We start from the raw sequence: 17,736 nt of genomic DNA, 5'->3' as shown, positions 1-17,736 counted from the left end.
CCATTCATGAGGATGGAAAGATCGGTCCCTCGCTCTCTCTGTGATACTCTGCCTTTCAAACAAACAAAACTATTACATTTCAAAAAGAGAAATCAACCTCAATGCTCATCGGTCGGAAGAGGAGACCTGCTATACAATGAGCTCAGCAGCCAGTGCTCGTGGAAGATTGCACACAGAGCCAGGTGACTTTGGGAGCGCATCTAGGCGCTGTCGCTAGGTGGGAGAAAAAAGAACCCTGAAGGCTAACAGTGCCGACATCCCATTTTTGCAGAAGCACATGCAGAAATTCGTTGGTGCTTGCAAAGGAAACATCTGGAACCACACGCAAGGAGCCCTTATCTGTGGCATCGCTCAGGGAATTTGCACTTAACCTGTTTCACATCTGTTTGAATTCTTTGCCTGGAGCAGTTGCTACTTTAATCTCAAAGGAAAACACACACAAACACACTCGCATACACAAGAGGGGGCCCGGGCGAGATTATTCCCTTTATTTTAGAAATCAGGAAGGGCAGGCAGGGAGACGAGCTGCCTGGACTCGCCCGGTGGGTGGCCCAGCAAGCCAGCGGGAGGAACTGGCTAGACAGGAGTCCTGTTGTCTGGCTTCCCTGCTCTGTTCCACCCTGCCCTCCTTGGAAGCCAGGGCTCCTGCCTGCCTCCCTGCCTCTCTGTCCCTGGGCTAGATGGGCCTCTAAGCTCCGCTCAGCCACAGCGACGGGAGTACCCCGGGCCGACTGACCGCCCCCCCACTCTCCGTTGGCATCCCCCCCGGGGAGTGGGTCTAGGGCAGACGCAGGTGTAGATGGGCTGTGGATAAGCTCTGGTTGATGTGTGGTCTCAGTATCCGCTGTGAAGTGTGAGAAGAATGCTGGTTCCTGGTCCCCACCCCGCCCCACAGTGTGCGACTCTAAAAGATGGGAATATTAAGACCTGGGACCGCTGGTGCTGCGTGAGCTGCGTGCTCCTGCAGGAGGATGCTTCAGTTTGTTCAAGGAGAAGCAAAATTAAAAGAGAAACTTACGGGCAGGTGTCTCTCCCTTGTCCCACACTGCAGGGAACAAGGGGGCAATCTCTCTGACTTCAGCTTTGAACAGGTGATGCCTGGAGTACTGACTTCCCACTCACATGGGGGAGGCCAGGATTGAGTCCCCAGCTCCCCACTTCCGCCGGTGCTGGGCCATCAAGGGTGTGAGCCAGTGGGTGGGCGCCCTGTTCAGACCCCTCTCAAATCAATCAATTGATGAAATTATTCGGGGCAGAAAAGCTTGAAGTCTGGGTCTCCTCTCTCTCTCTCTTTAAAGAGTATTAAGTGTATTAAATCTCCCTCTTTTAAATATTTATTTATTTTTATTGGAAAGGCAGATTTTTATTGGAGAGACAGACCTTCTGTCTGCAGGTTCACTCACCGAGTGGCCGCAATGACAGGAGATAAGCTGATCCGAAGCTAGGAGCTAGGAGCCAGGAGCTTCTTCTGGGTTGCTCAGGCAGGTGTAGGGTTCCAAGGCCCTGAACTGTCTTCCACTGCTTTCCTAGGCCACTAGCAGGGAGCTGGATGGGAAGTACAGCAGCCAGGATTAGAACCGGCGCCCATGTGGGATCCTGGTGCATGCAAGGTGGGGATTTAGCCACTGAGCCATCATGCCAGACCCTTAAGTCTCTTTCTGCTTGCCCATTAGAATTGATAGGATTTGAGGAGGGGCGCATTGGGGGGACTTTCAGGCAGCCAGTGTCTGGAGTTTGTCTGTTTGGGAGGTGGCCGGGGTGTAAGTACTTTTCCAACGTACCCCAAGTGATTCAAATGTGTGCCTGGGTCTGAAAACCACAGTCTCCTCTTCTCCCCCACCCCCTGCCAGGGAATTTGTGTCCATGGGTTTCTCAGTTCTGCACTGCCAGGACCCTCCAACTGGAAACCTTCCAATGCACAGTGTGGTCCTTGGGCCAGCAGCCATTGGCCACAACTGGGAGCTGGCTCAAAACACAAAATCCCAGGCTCCTGCCCACTCAGGCCTGTGGCGGCATGGGGTCCCCAGGGGCCTGGGCACAGTTTATGGTGGAAGATGCCCAGGAGAGTTTGGCAGGGAACATCCATCTGCTGAACTCCCCATCACCAAACTCCAGAGGGCTTCATAAGTCCCCAGGGCATAAACAACACCTGGGCCACCTCCAACCTGGCCATCTGCAGTTCTAGAAATTTCCAGAGTGTGGAGCTAAGGAACACCACACCAGGGCGTTGCTGAACAGGTGCAGGGCAGAAGGACCCAGTGGAGGACACCTCAAAGTTGACCACCCTCTGCGCTGGGGTCTACCCCAGGTCTGCTACCTTGCTGGTGCTGTAGGGTGGGAATAAGCACAGCCCCTCGCTCACCACGAAGGCTTAAGCAGTGTGTGGCCCTCAGCCACTGCCTCCTGTTTGCCTCTGCTTTTCTTGCCACGGGGGAGAACCTTCAAGAACGTTCTGGCAGAGCCCAGAGCCTGAGAGCCGAGGGTCTGAGGACAACCCTAGGGTGTGAGCCTGTGAGGTGCAGGCCACCACACCATTCCTCCCGAGCTGCTGTCACTGGCACAAAGTGCAACTCCTGTTAGCACCCACCTGGCAGCTGCCACGGGCTCTTTGACCTTGTCCACCAGGAGGCCACAGAGTTCACACAGGCACACAGTGCCCTCCTGGGGAGGCAGGAGAGGGTATTTTAGTTAAGACTCCCTTTTTATTACTAGAAAAGATGATTTTATTTAAAAGGCCGAGTGACGGGAGGTGGGGCAAACACACACAGAGAAGAACCTTTTATCTATTGGTTCCCTCTGCAAATGGCCACACTGGCCTGGTATGAGCCAATCAGCAGTAGGGAAACCCACTCAGGCCTCTCATGTGGGTGGCAGGGGTCCAAGTACTTGGACAATCTCCCACTGCTTTCCCAGCTGCATCGGCAGGGAGCTGGATCAGAAGTGGAGCAGCCGGGACTTGAACTGGCGTTCTGAGATGGAATGCCTGTGGTGGGAGCAGCAGTTTTACCCGATGCCCCGTGACCTCGGCCCCTGAAGATTTGTTATGGAGATGAGGAAGAAGGTGTGCCCTCAGCAGCCGAGACTGGCAATTCGTGTCTTCTCTCCAGGTTCCTGTCTGGGGGCTGCCCCTCCTCTCCTTGGCACCCTGTGCGCAGCCTCCGCAAGACCCACCCGAACCCCGCAGTGCCCTGGTTCGCTCACCCCCAAGTGCAGCAGGAGCTGCCTGCCAGACTCCGCTCTGACCTGATGTCTCAGCTGTGATGTCCATTTCACAGCTGAGAAGACTGAGGCAAAGGCTTGGCATCATTCCCAAGGTCCTGGTGCTGTGAGCGTGGAACTGAGATTCCGAGACAGGCTCTGTGCCTGCCCGTCACCCCCTCACCTCCTGGTGTCTCCTGTGTGCTTGGGGATCCAGTGGGGCTGTGGCTGCACCCACACCGGCTGGGAGAGGGGAGGAATCAGAGATCATTGTGCATGGCTGCCTTCAGGCACATCGAGTATGTACTGGGTGTCAGATATCAGGACACGAGGTGCCCCATGCTCAGAGCTAATTGTTAAAAAAAGAGGAGAAAAAAAGAAAGGAAAGGAAAGAAGGAAGGAAGGAAAGAAAAAGGAAAGAAAGAAAGAAAGGCAAAGAAAAGAAAGGCAAAGCAAAGAAAGGCAAAGCAAAGCAAAGCAAAGCAAAGCAAAGCAAAGCAAAGCAAAGAAAAGAAAAGAAAAGAAAAGAAAAGAAAAGAAAAGAAGAGAAAAGAAAAGAACGAGTGAGCTCAACCCCAGGTGAAGCCAGGAGGGTGTGTACAGTTTCGCAGTGGTCCAAATCTTCTAGAACTGCCTGGTCCATGGCCAAACCTGACCGCTGCTTCCACCAGTGTCGCCTGGGGTGGGTCCCCTCTGTGACGGATCACCAGCTGCAGATGAATGAGCTCGGCCTGCTCACCAACGCCAGTGCAGGATCTGGCTGCCCCACCCACCCTTCCCCTCCTCCCCCTGCCGTGTGGGTAATTGGTAGACAAAGGTGGTTCAGACAGTTGGGGACCTGCGTCCTTTGAGTCCCTGAAAACATGCTATTATTAATTAGCGAGTTTGGCTTTGGTGGGGCCCTGGCCTGCGTTTTCCTGGCTGGGTCTCAGACTCGTGTCTTCTCCAGTCATTTCTTCTTGCTAAATTTTTCAGTGTTTTTCACATCAGACTGATGTTACATATAATTACCAACTTTGCACCCAAATTATATTTGACGTGGCTTGTGTGGGAAATTAGACCATTTCAGTGCCTACCAATTCACCTGGGAAGCCAAGGCAGGCGGGCGGGCGTGCCAAGGGGAAGTCATTTAAATATTACATGTGCCCTCACAAAGACGCCCAACTCTTGGAGCTGCTAGGAGAGATCTGGTCCCCCCCTCCGCTCCCCTGAGGCATGGCTGGTCAGGAAGCAGGGGTCTTGGCACAGAGGCCTGCTGGACGCCCTCGCCATGGGGATGCGCATGGGGACAGATTGCCTGGATGGCTGGAGGGAGAGGGGCCTCCAGAGATGCGAGTGGGGACCTCCTGTCACCCCAGCAGTGGCGCCTGTCCATCTGTCCTCCCTGTTGCTGATCTTTCCCGAATGAGGGTCTGGGCCCCATGATGTCCCACATGTCCTGGGACACCAAGGTCAGTGCTCCGGACACTCCATCACCGATGTTGCCTTTGGTCGAGACAGGTTCCCACGGGTGTCGCTGTCATTTCAACAAATCCTGCATGCATCTATACTAGATGTCAGACAGTAACTTTCTCCTTCCTTCCTTCCTTCCTTCTTTCCTTCCTTCCTTCCTTCTTTCCTTCCACAAATGCCTATTGAGCATCTGCATGTTACAATCACAATGCTAAGCCTTAGAAGTAAGGATAGAGATGTTTTAAAGAATTGTTTATTTGAAAGCCAGAGAGAGAGAGAGCTCATCCATTACCTGCTTCACTCCTCAAATGGCGTCAACAGACAGAGGTGATCTAGACCAATGTCAGGAGCCTGGAGTCCACTCACATCCCCCACATGGGTGGCAGGGGCCCAAGTGGTGGGTCCTCACCATGCCTTTTCCAGGCGTGATAGCGGGGGAGCAGCAGGACTCAATCAGCACTCAAAAATCTGGGATGCCAGCGTCCCCGGTGCTAGCTTAACTCACTGTGCTACAACGCCAGCTCTGGAAAAAAGAATTTTTTTTTGTTTGTTTTGTTTAATGCCCAACATGGTGGCCTAGTGGCTAAATCCTCGTCTTGTAAGCACCAGACTCCCATACGGGTGGGCACCCATTTGTGTCCTGGCTGCTCCACTTCTCTTCCAGCTCAGCTGTTTGTGGCCTGGAAAAGCAGTAGAGGACAGCCCAAAGCCTTGGGATCCTGTACCTGTGTAAGAGATCTGGAGGAAGCTCCTGGCTCCTGGCTTTGGATTGGTTCAATTCCGACCGTTGCAGCCACTTGGGGAGTGAACCAGCAGATGGAAGATCTTTCTGTCTCTCCTCCTCTCTGTAAATCTGCCTTTTCAATAAAAATAAACAAAGTTTGTTTTTTTTTTTAAAGAGAGAAAGAGAAAGGTGGTGGGGAAGTTGTTTGAACCTGTTGGTTCATTCTGGAAACATTTGCCACAGCCGGCGCTCAGTCAGGCCAGACCTAGGGACCTAAAACTCCAAGCCTCCTGCATGGGTGGCAAGGGCCCAGCCACCTGAGCCATCTTCCATGGCTTTCTCAAGCACATGAGCAGGAAGCTGGATTGGAAGTGGAGCAGCTGGACTTGAATCAGTGCCCAAACAGGATGGCAGTGTCACGGTGGCAGATTGACCTGTCATGTCACAGCGCCCACCGAACGAGTGACATCTCCCCATGAAGTACAGGAGTCCAGTCATTTGTTCCTTCACGCAACACACACCTCACTAAGCACCTGCTATGTGAGGTTACTGCTAATGCAGCCACAGCGTCTTTCTGCTCGCAGGAAGTTGAGGAGACAGGATTCCGGCCAACCATGAGTTCTGTGGTCTTTCTAGCTGGAGGGCAACCCCTGCCTCAGTTGCTGCCTTGCTGGTGGAGGGGGCTTCCCTGGTGAGGAAGGAATAGCCTGCAGACTGCCAGGCACCGTCTCTTGGACAGGCTCTGCAGGCAGAGGGGGCTGGGAGGCTCAGCCTAGAAGCTTCTAAAACAGAGGCCTGCTTTCTCTCCCCGGACCTGCACACTGACATCGTTTCTGAGCTGGAGCATGTGTGACGGGCTGCCACCTGCTGGGAGTGCCCCCCCACTGCTTGTTTCAGCAACAGGGCTGTGTGGGCACCTGCTGCCCTCTCCTAGCTGGGTCTGAGCTGGTCTGAGCGCCAGAGCACAGCAGCTCCATGCAGCCATTCAGCTTCTCTCTCCAATTACAGGCGCTTATGAGAGCACCGTTCGGTGGCACTTACGTCTGGCTGTGCCATCCCATGGACTCTTGCCCATGCCCATGGGACGCTTGCCTCTGGAGCCACCATGCTGAGGTGGCAGCCTTTGCAGAACCATGGGAGGCACCGGGTGGAGAGCTCGCGTGTGGGGTCCTAGCCAGCAGGCAGGCACGAGGTTGGGGGTACTTCTGAAGCTTTGGGATGAAGGAACAGGACAAGCCACTTCCACCACACCCTGTACAATCCTCACGAGAGCGCGGGAGGCAGGGATTCACGTGGCCCTAGTTTCCGAAGCAATCACTTGGACTCCCCCACCCCTCCCCTGGCCACCACGGAAGTGGTCGGAGGTCCCAGCATGTTGCTGTGTCTTACCTGCCTGGGACCAGCTGTTCGCCCACCTCGGGCGCCCTTCCTTCTCCATTGGTCCAGAAATGTCTGGTAGATGCTTTTTTTTTTTTAGGATTTATTTAATTTTTTTTTATTGGAAGACAGATTGACAGAGCAGGATAGAGAATGAAACATCTTCCATCCACTGGTTCACTCCCCAAGTGGTCGCAACTCTTACATCTGAGCCTAGCAGTAAGGAACTTCCTCCAGGTCTCCCAAACAGGGGCTGAGTCCCAAGGCTTTGGGCCATCCTTTATTGCTTTCCCAAGCCACAAGCAGGGAGCTGGATGGGAAGTGGAGCAACCAGGATATGAACCAGCACCCATATGGGATGCTGGCGCTCGCAAGTGGACGGTTAGCCAGTTGAGTCTTTGCACCAGCCCAACAAGACTGGGACTTGGGAAGGAAAGGCCTCCTCCTCCTCTCCCAGGAAGCCCTCGTGACCACCCCTGGCCAGGTCTGGGTTCTCCTCTGTGTCGCCTTACTGAGTTCTGTTATTTTACTCCTCCCGGTTTCCCTGCAGGGTTGGCCCACAGGGTCTGCTACTCCCAGGCGATTTGGCTTCAGCCCTTGTTCTGGGCACACTTCTGGAGCCTGGGGTTGCTCCCCTCCAGTGTGGACTCCATCTCCCGGTCTGTGCCCTCACGCTGTCATCATAGGGATCCCTCCTGGACCCCTCAGGCTTGATCTGGACTGGGGGTACCTGGGTCTCCAGGTCTCAGCCTTCCCACTTGTGAAACATGCCATTGAGCAGGGAAGAAACCTGGTTGATGTGGAGAGGGCTTCCTGGGGTCCTGCCTGCCAGGCCGACTGCACCGGCCGGAGGGGAGGAAGATGGGGGGGACGGGATCTCTGAGTTCCCTTAGCTTCTGTCTTTCCTCTCTAAGCTTGTGACACTCAGCAAAACCCAGCCCTGGGGACTGCACTGGGGTGACTTGGAGTGGGAAGAGTCGGCTGGGAGCTGGAGCACCCCAAGGCTGGTGGGACTACAGAGCATCCAGTACAGCCTGGAGTCAGCCAGTTTGTGAGCAGGCCCAGCTCTCCTACTGGCTGGCTGTGTGGCTCAGGCAGCTTGCGCCACCCTTCCAAGCCTCAGTTGCCTTATCTGCAGAATGGGTACAACAGTGAGGTGGTCACTATGGAGAAGGGCTGGGAATGGGACACCAGAGGTCTGGCAGCCCAGCCCTTCCTCCCTGGGAACTCCACACAGAAGTGGGACCCAGAATTGTGACAGTCACAGCAGGCACACACGGAGCCAGTCTCAGCACTGCCCTTGATTTTGACAGTAGAGAAAACTACAGGCTATCTGCACCCTGGTCCCCACCCTGCAGACCAGAGCAGACCCCCTGACCCAGGCACACACTGAACTGTCCCTGCAGGTGGAGACTTGTAGGGTTGGGCACAGGCAGCTCCCTCTCCTCCGCTCTGACAGGCAGCAGCTGGGGGGCATCCTAGCAGGTTGTGAGGGAACGTGTTCCCCATCGAGGTCCCTGTGCAGTTGGCAGTGACGGTGGCCCCTGCCCGGTCACAGATGCTCACAGGCTTGCCACCTGTGTTGATGCCCAGGTCACTCTCAGGGCACACAGAGCAACTGCACACACTGTCAGCCTCGTGGTGACACTAGGACCCCTGCGTGTGTCTCCATGCCCTGGTGTGCCTCTGCTGTGTGTGTGTGTGTGTGTGAGATGAGGAAGATGGGCCAGTGTCCTGAGAGGCAGCACTGCCTTGCCCCGACAGGCATAGCCAGACAGGAGTCCAGCAGCCTGGCAGCTCAGGGGCCTGAGGTCCTTAACCATCAGGCTACACTGTCGCCCCGTTTCCAGGACAACCTCCCTGCCTGCCCGTCCCCTGCTCTGTGTCCTTTGGTTCTAGGGCCATCTGTTCCCTGTGGAACGTGATGTGAATTTCTTTTACCGGTTCTTCGTCCCCTCCTTGCCTCCTTCTCATGGGGTGGGCGGCTGCTCTGGATCTCTGCGCACAGTAGGGTCTCTGTGGATAGATACTGAAGAGGCAGACTTGGTGGCAGAACCATCCGCCTGCTGCTGTTTCAGGTGGATGGGAGGCCAGGACCACTGTCGGCAGCCTTTGGCCTCACACGGCCTTTCTCTCTGGGCTGCGGCAGGTGGACCTGGCTGGGGTCTCCAGAGCTGGATGACCTGGAGTGGCTCCTCCCTGTTCTGTTCTCCAGGGACAGCCTTCAGGCTGTGGGAGAGGTGACTGTATGGGCACATGCTGCCTCCAGGCAGTGCCAGAGACACGGCTAGCCTCCTGCTTCTGGTATCCATCCTGCCTCTGGCCAGGTCTTCTGAGTCGCACCCACCACTAGGTGGCGCCAAGCGCCCTGAGCAGGTGAGGAAGCTGCCCAGGGAGGGGCGGAAGGGGATGGAGGGGCTGGTTTCCACGTCCTTCTTTTCCGCCCTGCCTCCTGGCAGGTGCAGCCCCTAGGAGAGAGTGCGGTGCTTCAGGGTTTTCCTATGTTTCCTCTTGGTCCTCTTGTAGGCCTTGTTCACCGAGGCTGACAAGGTAAACAGCATTCTTGCCCCCATTTTACAGATTAGAACACTGAGGCACAGAGAAGCTGAGCAGTGTATCCAAGTCACAGGGCTCATAGGAAGCAGAGGTGGTCTAGAAGCTGATGTTGCTTCCTGCAAGCTCTCCTGTAAGAGTCAGCTCCCCCTGTCCTGAGTGAGCTGTGGGGCCCCAGAGCTGGCCACCGACTATAGGAACAGCCAAAGAAAAAAGCTGGCCTGGGGAGGGTGCAGTGGTGGGAGGAAGTCCTAGGGTCTGAGAGCAGATGGAGAGGGGGTGGAAGAGCCAGACCCCTCAGCAGCCTGAAGGGGCTGGGGGAGGACAAGCAGGGAGAGAGCCAGGGCCCAGAGGGAACTCTCAGGGGCTGGAGAGCAGCTGGGGAGCCGGAATCCCAGCACAGGATGCGGGAGGAGTTGTTCCAGATGCTGCAGGCCCAGGTAGAGCTGAAAGTGGAGGCCCCGAATTCCTCAGGCTGGGGCCCTGGCTGCAGCGGAGTGGGAGCTCTTCGCTCGGGGGAGCCTGGAGCCAGAGGCACCTGGAGCTGCTGCTGTTTATCTACTCATCCATCCATCTGTCCATCCATCCAGCCATTCATCCATCCATCCACCCAGCCAGCCAGCCAGCCAGCCAGCCAGCAAACCAACCAGCCGGCCAGCCAGCCAGCCAGCCAGCCAGCTGTCCGTCCATCCATCCTTCCAACTGTCCGTCCATCCATCCATCTGTCTGTCCATCCATCCAGCCAGTCAGCATCTGTCCATTCATCCATCCCTCTCTTCCCCCATCCATTCACTCAATCATCCATGTTCCCTCCCTCCCTCCCTCCCTCCATCCATCCATCCATCCATCCCTCCCTCCCTCCATCCATCCATCCATCCATCCCTCCCTCCATCCAGCCCTCCCTCCCTCCATCCAGCCCTCCCTCCTTCCCTCCCATCCACTGACATGCACATTGTGTAAAGCAACAAAGTCCCTGCCATCTTGTGACCTACGCTGCAGTTCAGGCAAAGCAGGTGATAATGAAAAAACAGGAAAATAGTTAAAAAGTAATGGAGAGTCTTGTGTACACTGATGCTGAAGAGCTTCTTGGAGGGCCAGCAGGAGCCCTGGCCCCAAGGGGACACAAGCTTAACAGGCTCGGAGACCGGAAGGAAGGCTTACGAAACTGCGCTGAGTGACCAAGAGCAGAGGAGGTGAGGAGACCCCTGCAGGGCACAGGGTGGAAGGGCTGGGAGGAGGCTGGCCCAAGAGCTGTGCTGGTGAAGACAGTGCTGGTTAGTTGGAGAACAGATCCCAGGGGCCAAGAGTGAGGCAGAGACACCACCTTGGGATCCACCGGACTAGGGGTTCCCCTGCCTGGGCAGCGCAGTGCAACAGAAGAGGCCTCTAGATGTGGTCTCCTGCGCTGGGTCTAGTCCTGGCCACACCACCTACAGGCTGTGCTGTCTGGAGTTGGTAACAGTCCTTGTCTTAGTCTCCGTCCCCAGGGATGACAGCGGCAGCCTGGTCTTCCTCTGTGGGTGCCCCAGAGTCTGGGCGGGGTGCGTAACAGATCAGAATCCCCAGGAGGCTGGCAGACTTGGGACCCAGGGCTACTTCTGCATCCAAACTCCACCTGCAGCTGGTAAGGGGGTGGCACAGGGATGTTACCAGCACAGTGATTAGTTCTTGCCCTGTTCTGGGCACCCAGTCCTCTGGGCACCCAGTCCTCTGGGGTCTCTTCCGCACCCCAGAGATGGCCTGTGTCCCTCCCCCACCCCTGTCCCTCCATGTCTTTTCCCTCCTCCATCTTCTTTTTAAAATAAAAACGCTGGCCGCTCATAGCTTGCTGATGTTTATACCTCAGTAATACATTATGTATTATTTTGTTTTAAGCACAGCTTTTGCATCCTGACAGTAACAATAAAATGTGACTATGGGATTGCTAATACAGACAGACTAATGTTTCCATCGCCCGCCTCTTTTTTTTGCGTCCTAAGCACTTTTGAAAAGGCTCCTTTTATATTCCTAATAAAATTATAGCAAAATACATCGATTTACTGGAAAAGAGTGTAGGGTCGGAGTTGGGTTCTTCTCCTCCTCCCCCCGATGGGCTGCTGCCTTCCCCCCCCAAAGGCTGATGAATATTCCAAAGCGGACCTTCTAAGTGCTGGCTGACCCTGACCCGGCACAGCATCTGCATCCACCTGCTGTCGGAGAGGCTGCACCTGCTGTGGGGGGAGGGGGAAGAAGCAGCGAGTGTTTCTGTGTCTGTTGGGGTGTCTGCATGTATTTCAGGGTGTTCATGTGTTATCAGATGTGTCGGGTTAGTTCTGTGAGTGAGTTGGGGTGTTGGCATATCCATCAGGGTTCTATGTGTAAATTGGGCGGGCCTGGGTGTAAGTTGGGATCTCTGTGGATGTCAGGTTTGTAGATATTGGCGTGTCTGTGTGTAGGTCTGGTCCTTGTGCACACGCCAGGTGTCTGTGGATGTCGGGGTGTCTGTGTGTTGAGACTTGCAGCGCTGTGTGCAAGCACACTAGGGAACCTGAGCATCCATGTGATGCACCAGGGATGGTGCAGACTTGGGGGACTGTAGGTTTGGGATTTTATGTGCTAGCACGTTGGGATGCTGCTGGGGACCCTGAAGGCAGGGGGTGGGGTTGAGGGTCAGAACATCACCCACCTGTGAGTCAGGGGCCGCAACCATGGTTGGTTCTTTTCCTATCGGGAGAGGAGCTGTTGGTGAGCTGCCTCCCACGGAACCAAGGGGGTCTGGCACCTGCATCCACGGGGTTCTATGGAACCGTGGTGTTATGGACATTGTGTAACAGCTAGAAGGCACTTTGTGTGTAGAGGCCACAGCATGGAGCTGCTGTGACGGTGCTGGGCAGGAAATAGATCTCGAATTTTGAGCCCCGGGAGGGGAGGTGCTGGTGGCCTCCTGGGTGAGGGTGCAGGGTAGCAAAGGGTACATTACTCTCATCTACCCTAGGGCCAGCGTCTGGGCAGCTGGGCCTGTGGGCTGATGGGAAGAGGCGGCTGCAGCTTCTGTCCTGGGTCCCGCCTCGCGGCAGACCCCACAGTGTGGGCATGAGTGCCCTGCTTTCAGCTCCTTCACTCCTTGGGTTCCTGGGTGACCCTCTGCCCCCCAACTTTCACTGGCACTCAGAATCTGTCTCAAGACTCCTTCGACTGTCCCCGTCCTGGCAGTGCAGCCCTCTCCCCCTGCTGGGGAGCTGGAGTCCTCCAGGCCCTTGTGGCTGGGGGGGAGGGGAGCTGCTTGTGGGGCTTGGAGCTCAGGACAGAATCCAGCCCAGCATCTCAGAACCCCTGCACCCCAGCCTTGTGGCAGCAGTAGCTGCCTGCGGCCCCGCCTGCCTCTGCTGCTCAGCCTGGCTCCCTCCCCAGCCTCCCTCACCGGGGCGTGTATGTGGATTTGCACGATTCAAAAACAGAGAGAGAGAGAGGAAGAAGAAGGAAAAAAAAAAAAAAAAAGAATTGGATTTTGTGTACTAAGCACTTTTGAGGGCAGTGTGGGGCCCCAATCCCGAGGTTTATAACCTCCCAGCTAATGCTCCCGGACCCTGTGTTTTGATATCATTACTACATTATACTCACAATTTTTGAGTGAAAAAATACAGTACTTAGAAAGTCGAAATTCATAAATAAATTCATGTCAAACCGCACTTAATATTGATTTTGTTAGTGTTCAGATTCAATAATAAGGTACTGCGTGCATGAATATTTAAATATAATCATCATTTCTGCATCTCCTAATGGCCTCTGCTCCTCTACACTCAATTTAAACACAATTTAAAAACTATAATGTATTGAAAAATACGAGGATTTAGCAATAAATCATCATCGGGAGATTCCAGGCTTCTTATAGGGTGGCTCGATATGGCTTTCTCCGGGGACTGTACAATTAGATTCATGTTTTTAAACTTCTCAATTATCCATATACCATAATTTTATGTGAAAGTTTGTTTCGCTTCCCCCCCCCCCGCACCACCCCCACCTCCCTGCCCCGGGTCCCCCCCCCAGCCTCTCTCGGTAGGAAGCGGCGGAATATTCGCTTAAGTGTTTTCTTAGCTGGAGTGGAGTGAGGTTAAAGGTGGCCCTCTTCAAACTGAATTAGAGACCAGGCCTGCCAGAGGCAGCCGGCGCTGAGTCACTTAATCACATTATTTGGGAAAAATATAGGGGGGAAAGAGATAAAATGACTTAAAATGAACTTGCCAAGGAGGAAGTGGAGTTTTTTAGATTTATTTAAAAAGCCATCCTGGGCCTGATGAAATAGACCCAGGGCTGTGGCAGGAAGCTGGTTGAGCAGGGCAGGGTGGGAGTGGGGTGGGGTGGGGGGGTGCTTCCAGCCTGGTCCCAGGGCCCCAGCCCTACCCATGCAGCCCCCTGCTTCGGGGGAGGGGTGTGTGTGTGTGTGTGTGGACGGTCCTGGGGTGAGGCTGAAGGGGACCCTGGGATGGTGGGGTGGGGGGGTGCTGCTGGAGACCCCACATCCGATTGGAGGCCAGCTGGCTGCAGGGTGGGACAGGGCAGGGCCCCTGGGGCGTCGGGGCTGCGCCTGGTGCCCTGATGGCGGTGGGTGGCAGCTGGTGCTGACAGATGGCAGAAGTGGCACAGTAGCATGGCTCGATGACAGGGGTGGACAGGAGCCCCGGGGACCCAGAGGGCTTATGCCCGCTGGCTGAGAGCACCAAGTTGCACACCAGGCTACTGAACGGGTTGTGTCACTGCCCTACTTATTCAGCATTTGCTGGATGCATGGTGCTTTAGGTCCAACTCTTGGGAGACTTACAAGTCCCATAAGGCACAGTTGAAGCTTGGAGCTAGGGCGGGGATGGGGGGGATTGTCCAGGGCCACACAGCTGGTAAGGGACACGTGGAAATTGGAACCCAGTTCATCCCAGAGCCAGGATGCATTTTGCTGAGCTCCAGGCTTTGCTTGGCCGGTGCGTTTAGGGGTGGGCGGGGGACAAGGTGGGCCCTGAGAGCCGGGCCCAGCATCAGGGCAGCAGGCTCGGCTTGTTTAGTTGGAGCCAATTGCTGGACGTTTGGCTTGCTGCCAAGGAAAGCCCCAGCACGGGACAGACAGCACCCCTGGGGCCACCCTGGAACAGATGGGGCAGGCAGCTGGTGAGGGGGGACACCTGGCTCTCTGGGCGGGGCTTCCCCGGGTGCTCACAGACATCAAGGTGGGACTGAGGGTGGGGCAGTCCCGAGCCGCAGGGTGTCGGGGGCACCCTGGCTGCCTCGTGAGGCCAGGAAGGTAGGCCGGCAGGAGGAGCCATCAGGTGGGCTCCAGTCTTGCTGTGTGGGGACTAGGAGAAAGCCCCACCCCTATGGCTTGTCATGGAGATCACAGGATACGCCTCCTCGCACAGCGCCAGCTACCAACATCCGGGCCAGGCTCAGGTACTGTTCCTGTCCTTTGCGTGGGTTTGGGGCTGTGGGGCAGGGGTCATGAACCCTGGACTTGGCAAGGCTGGGGTGGTCCTAGGATCTCTCCCATCTGAGGAGAGCTGTGCCACTCACCCTCAGCCCAAGTCACAGGGGCTGCAGGGAGGTCAGGAGGGGGCGTGGCAAGAGCCTGCGTCCACTCGCCCCACCCAGCCCCCACTGCTCAGCCTCAGCCCACAGCTTGCACGGTCTGCTGGGGCTGCTAACTCATCATTTCATCCATTCACTAGCTCACTCATTCATGCGCTCAAATACCTGCTACACGCCAGGCATGACTCTGGGCACAGGGATGCTCACAACCGAGGCTGCAGCCCTGCACTGCCTACGGGCACTGGCTCGGGCTGTCCCCGGGGGGTGTGTGCGTGTCATCCCGGCAAACAGGCCACATGAGATGCTCGTCCGAGGCTCTGCCAGGTGGTGGCTCCTGGTCGGTGAGGGTGGGAGCAGGGATGAACCAGAGTGAGCTCTGGCCAATTTGGGGGGAAGGTGGGAGCCACGGTGGGCTCGGGGGCCGGAGCCTGACCCTGGGGAGGCCCAGGCCATCTCCTCTGTCCCCAAAAGGCCTGGGGACGCTGGCTCTTTCAGAAGTTGTGGGGTCGGGATGTGTGGGAAGGCATCCCACAGACCTCTGGCTAACCTCTGCGCTCCCAGTCACCAGCTCCCTGGCCTGGCTGTGAGTCCAGGTCAGAGTGGCATGGGAGAGAACACACTCCGTTGGCTTGATCAGGCTGGTGGCTGACAGGTGGCACTGCCCAGGGCCTCAGCCCTCTGGGACTCCCCTCTCTGGCCAGGGAGGGAACAGGCCTAGCTTGAGTGAGGTGGGAGCAGAGATGGAGGGGGGGAGTGGCTAAAGACAACTCCACCTCCCTGGCTCGCCTCCCAGAACCCCTTCCCTCTCCCCAGCCCCACACAGGGACCACTCTGCACCCTGGGCCCCCAGGATCTCCAGCCCTCAGCGTCACCTTCTCTTTGCCTGCAACCTCTGTCTGCTCATCTGTCAGGGAAGAATTCCTGCCCAAGGATGTTGGGAGAATCCTGGGGGACAGGGAAGGGACTCCTCCTATAGGGCACCCCCAGGCGGTTCCCAGGCCACTGACCGATTGTTGAGGACACTTGCGGCACCATGGTCCTCAGGCAGGGGTGGTGGGATTGGGGGGAGTGAGGGTGGCAGGGGGAGGGTGTGCGTGTGGGGGGGTACAGTGGATGCCTCCTGCAGCCTTGTCACTCTGCATCCAGGGCTTGTTTTTTTCTGGAAAACAAGCGACATTCATCATGAGTGACAGCGGGCCCTAATGCAATCTCACTGGAGCCATGAATTGCAAATGTACAGGGAGGGGCTTCTCCATTAGGGCCCCTGGAGGTCACATACCACGGCCCGTGGGGCACTGCTCAGAGATGGAGACACCTGCCAGGCAGGCACGGTCCAGGGCTCCCCCGAAGTCACCCTGGGCAGGGAGCCTGGCCCAGGCACCCTCCAGGTCCTGGGTCTCTGGGGTGAAGGGAAGACTCCAGCGTGGGAGGAAGCGGGGGCTGGGTCCTGGTGACTCAGTCTGTTCATGTCCCTCGGTGAGGCTCATAGGGAAAAACTACAACACCCAGGCAATTATCGGGGCCAAGTCGGGTGAGCGAGGCACAGCAGGTGACTCTCACCTGCCTGGCCATTGGGACGGCCCACCCCAGGGGCCAGGGACCTACAGGCACTGCCAAGGACCCCAGGAGGGTGGGGTCTGAGCTGTGCCCCTCACTTTGGTCTCTCCACTCTGCTGGCCTCCCCCCCAGCAGCCCACATGCAGTGCACAAGCCCATCCCCCTCCTCTTCCTTCCATGCCCCGGGCTTTCTCCGTCCGGGCACCTGCAGGTTGGACCCTGTGCTGCTGTACTCAGCTCCCAAGCTTGTGTCTGGACCTCACGTGTGCGCCCAGCTCCATGCCAGCCTGGCATGGAGTCAGGGCATGCCTGCCTGCCTCTGGCACCCAGTGTAGACGGGAGGGTTTGTTTTCCCCTATGTGTTTTGGGTTCAGGAAAAAAAAAAAACCTCCAACCGAGCACTGCCCCTGGGGCGTTTTCCCTTCATTTTTCTGCCCAGGTGTTTCTGAAGGGAACTTCATTGTTTGTTTCAAATTCATTTGCACTTAACTCATCTGCAAGTTGTGCAAGAGCTGTTTGATGTCCAAGCAGGTTTTGGGCACCCCCATCTACCTCTCCCCAGCCCGGGGAATGAGCCCTTTAACACTTGGAGACCCAGAGCTTCATTTCAGAGCTGAGTCAACCAAAGGGGAACAGCCTTTCTGCCTGCGTGAGGGGTCCAGCACTTGCTCAGGCGCCCTGTGGGGAGCCTCTGTCCGGCTTGTGCCCTCGTCCTGGCTACACCTACCTCTCTGGGGCCTTGCTTAGCATCCCCTCTGCAGAGGCCCTGGCCTCTGCTGACTGCAGGGCCCAGCTGGGAGGCTCTGAGCCTCCCCCACTAATTAGTGGGTGCCTGCGAGGGCTGACCCAATCAGCCCCCAAATTAATCTCAATTACAGCGATTTGGTAACTGCGGAGCTAGCCAGCTCCACCGAGCCCAGATTTCATCACCGGCGTGAGGAGCCAGAAGTGGGGCCGACTCAGCCTCGATGTTATCGGGTGGGGGCGGAGGTGATTGGGTGGGGCTCAGAGCCCCAGGCAGCCGGCCTTTATCTGCGCCATCAAATTAGTTCACACTGGCTAAATATTCTCATTGGCATCCCAGAGACCCAGAGCTCTCCAGTCTCCCCTGATCTGTGCTCCAGGCACTACGGGGTCAAGCCAGGAGAGGGGGCCAGGTGCCAAGTTCTGGAAGCTGTGGTCCGGCTGGGGTGCCTCCCCCTCGGTAAGGAACTGGTGCTGCTGCCGAAGCAGGCATGGGCTGAGGACTCCCCCGGCCAGACACACTGGTTTGCTGCCTGCGACACACTTCTATTGGGCAGGCTGGAGCAGGGATTATTCACCCT

The sequence above is a fragment of the Ochotona princeps genome, chromosome 2 (genome assembly GCF_030435755.1).
Source record: "Ochotona princeps isolate mOchPri1 chromosome 2, mOchPri1.hap1, whole genome shotgun sequence".
NCBI classification, from domain to species: Eukaryota; Metazoa; Chordata; class Mammalia; order Lagomorpha; family Ochotonidae; genus Ochotona; species Ochotona princeps.
Note: the sequence above shows the minus strand (reverse complement) of the source record.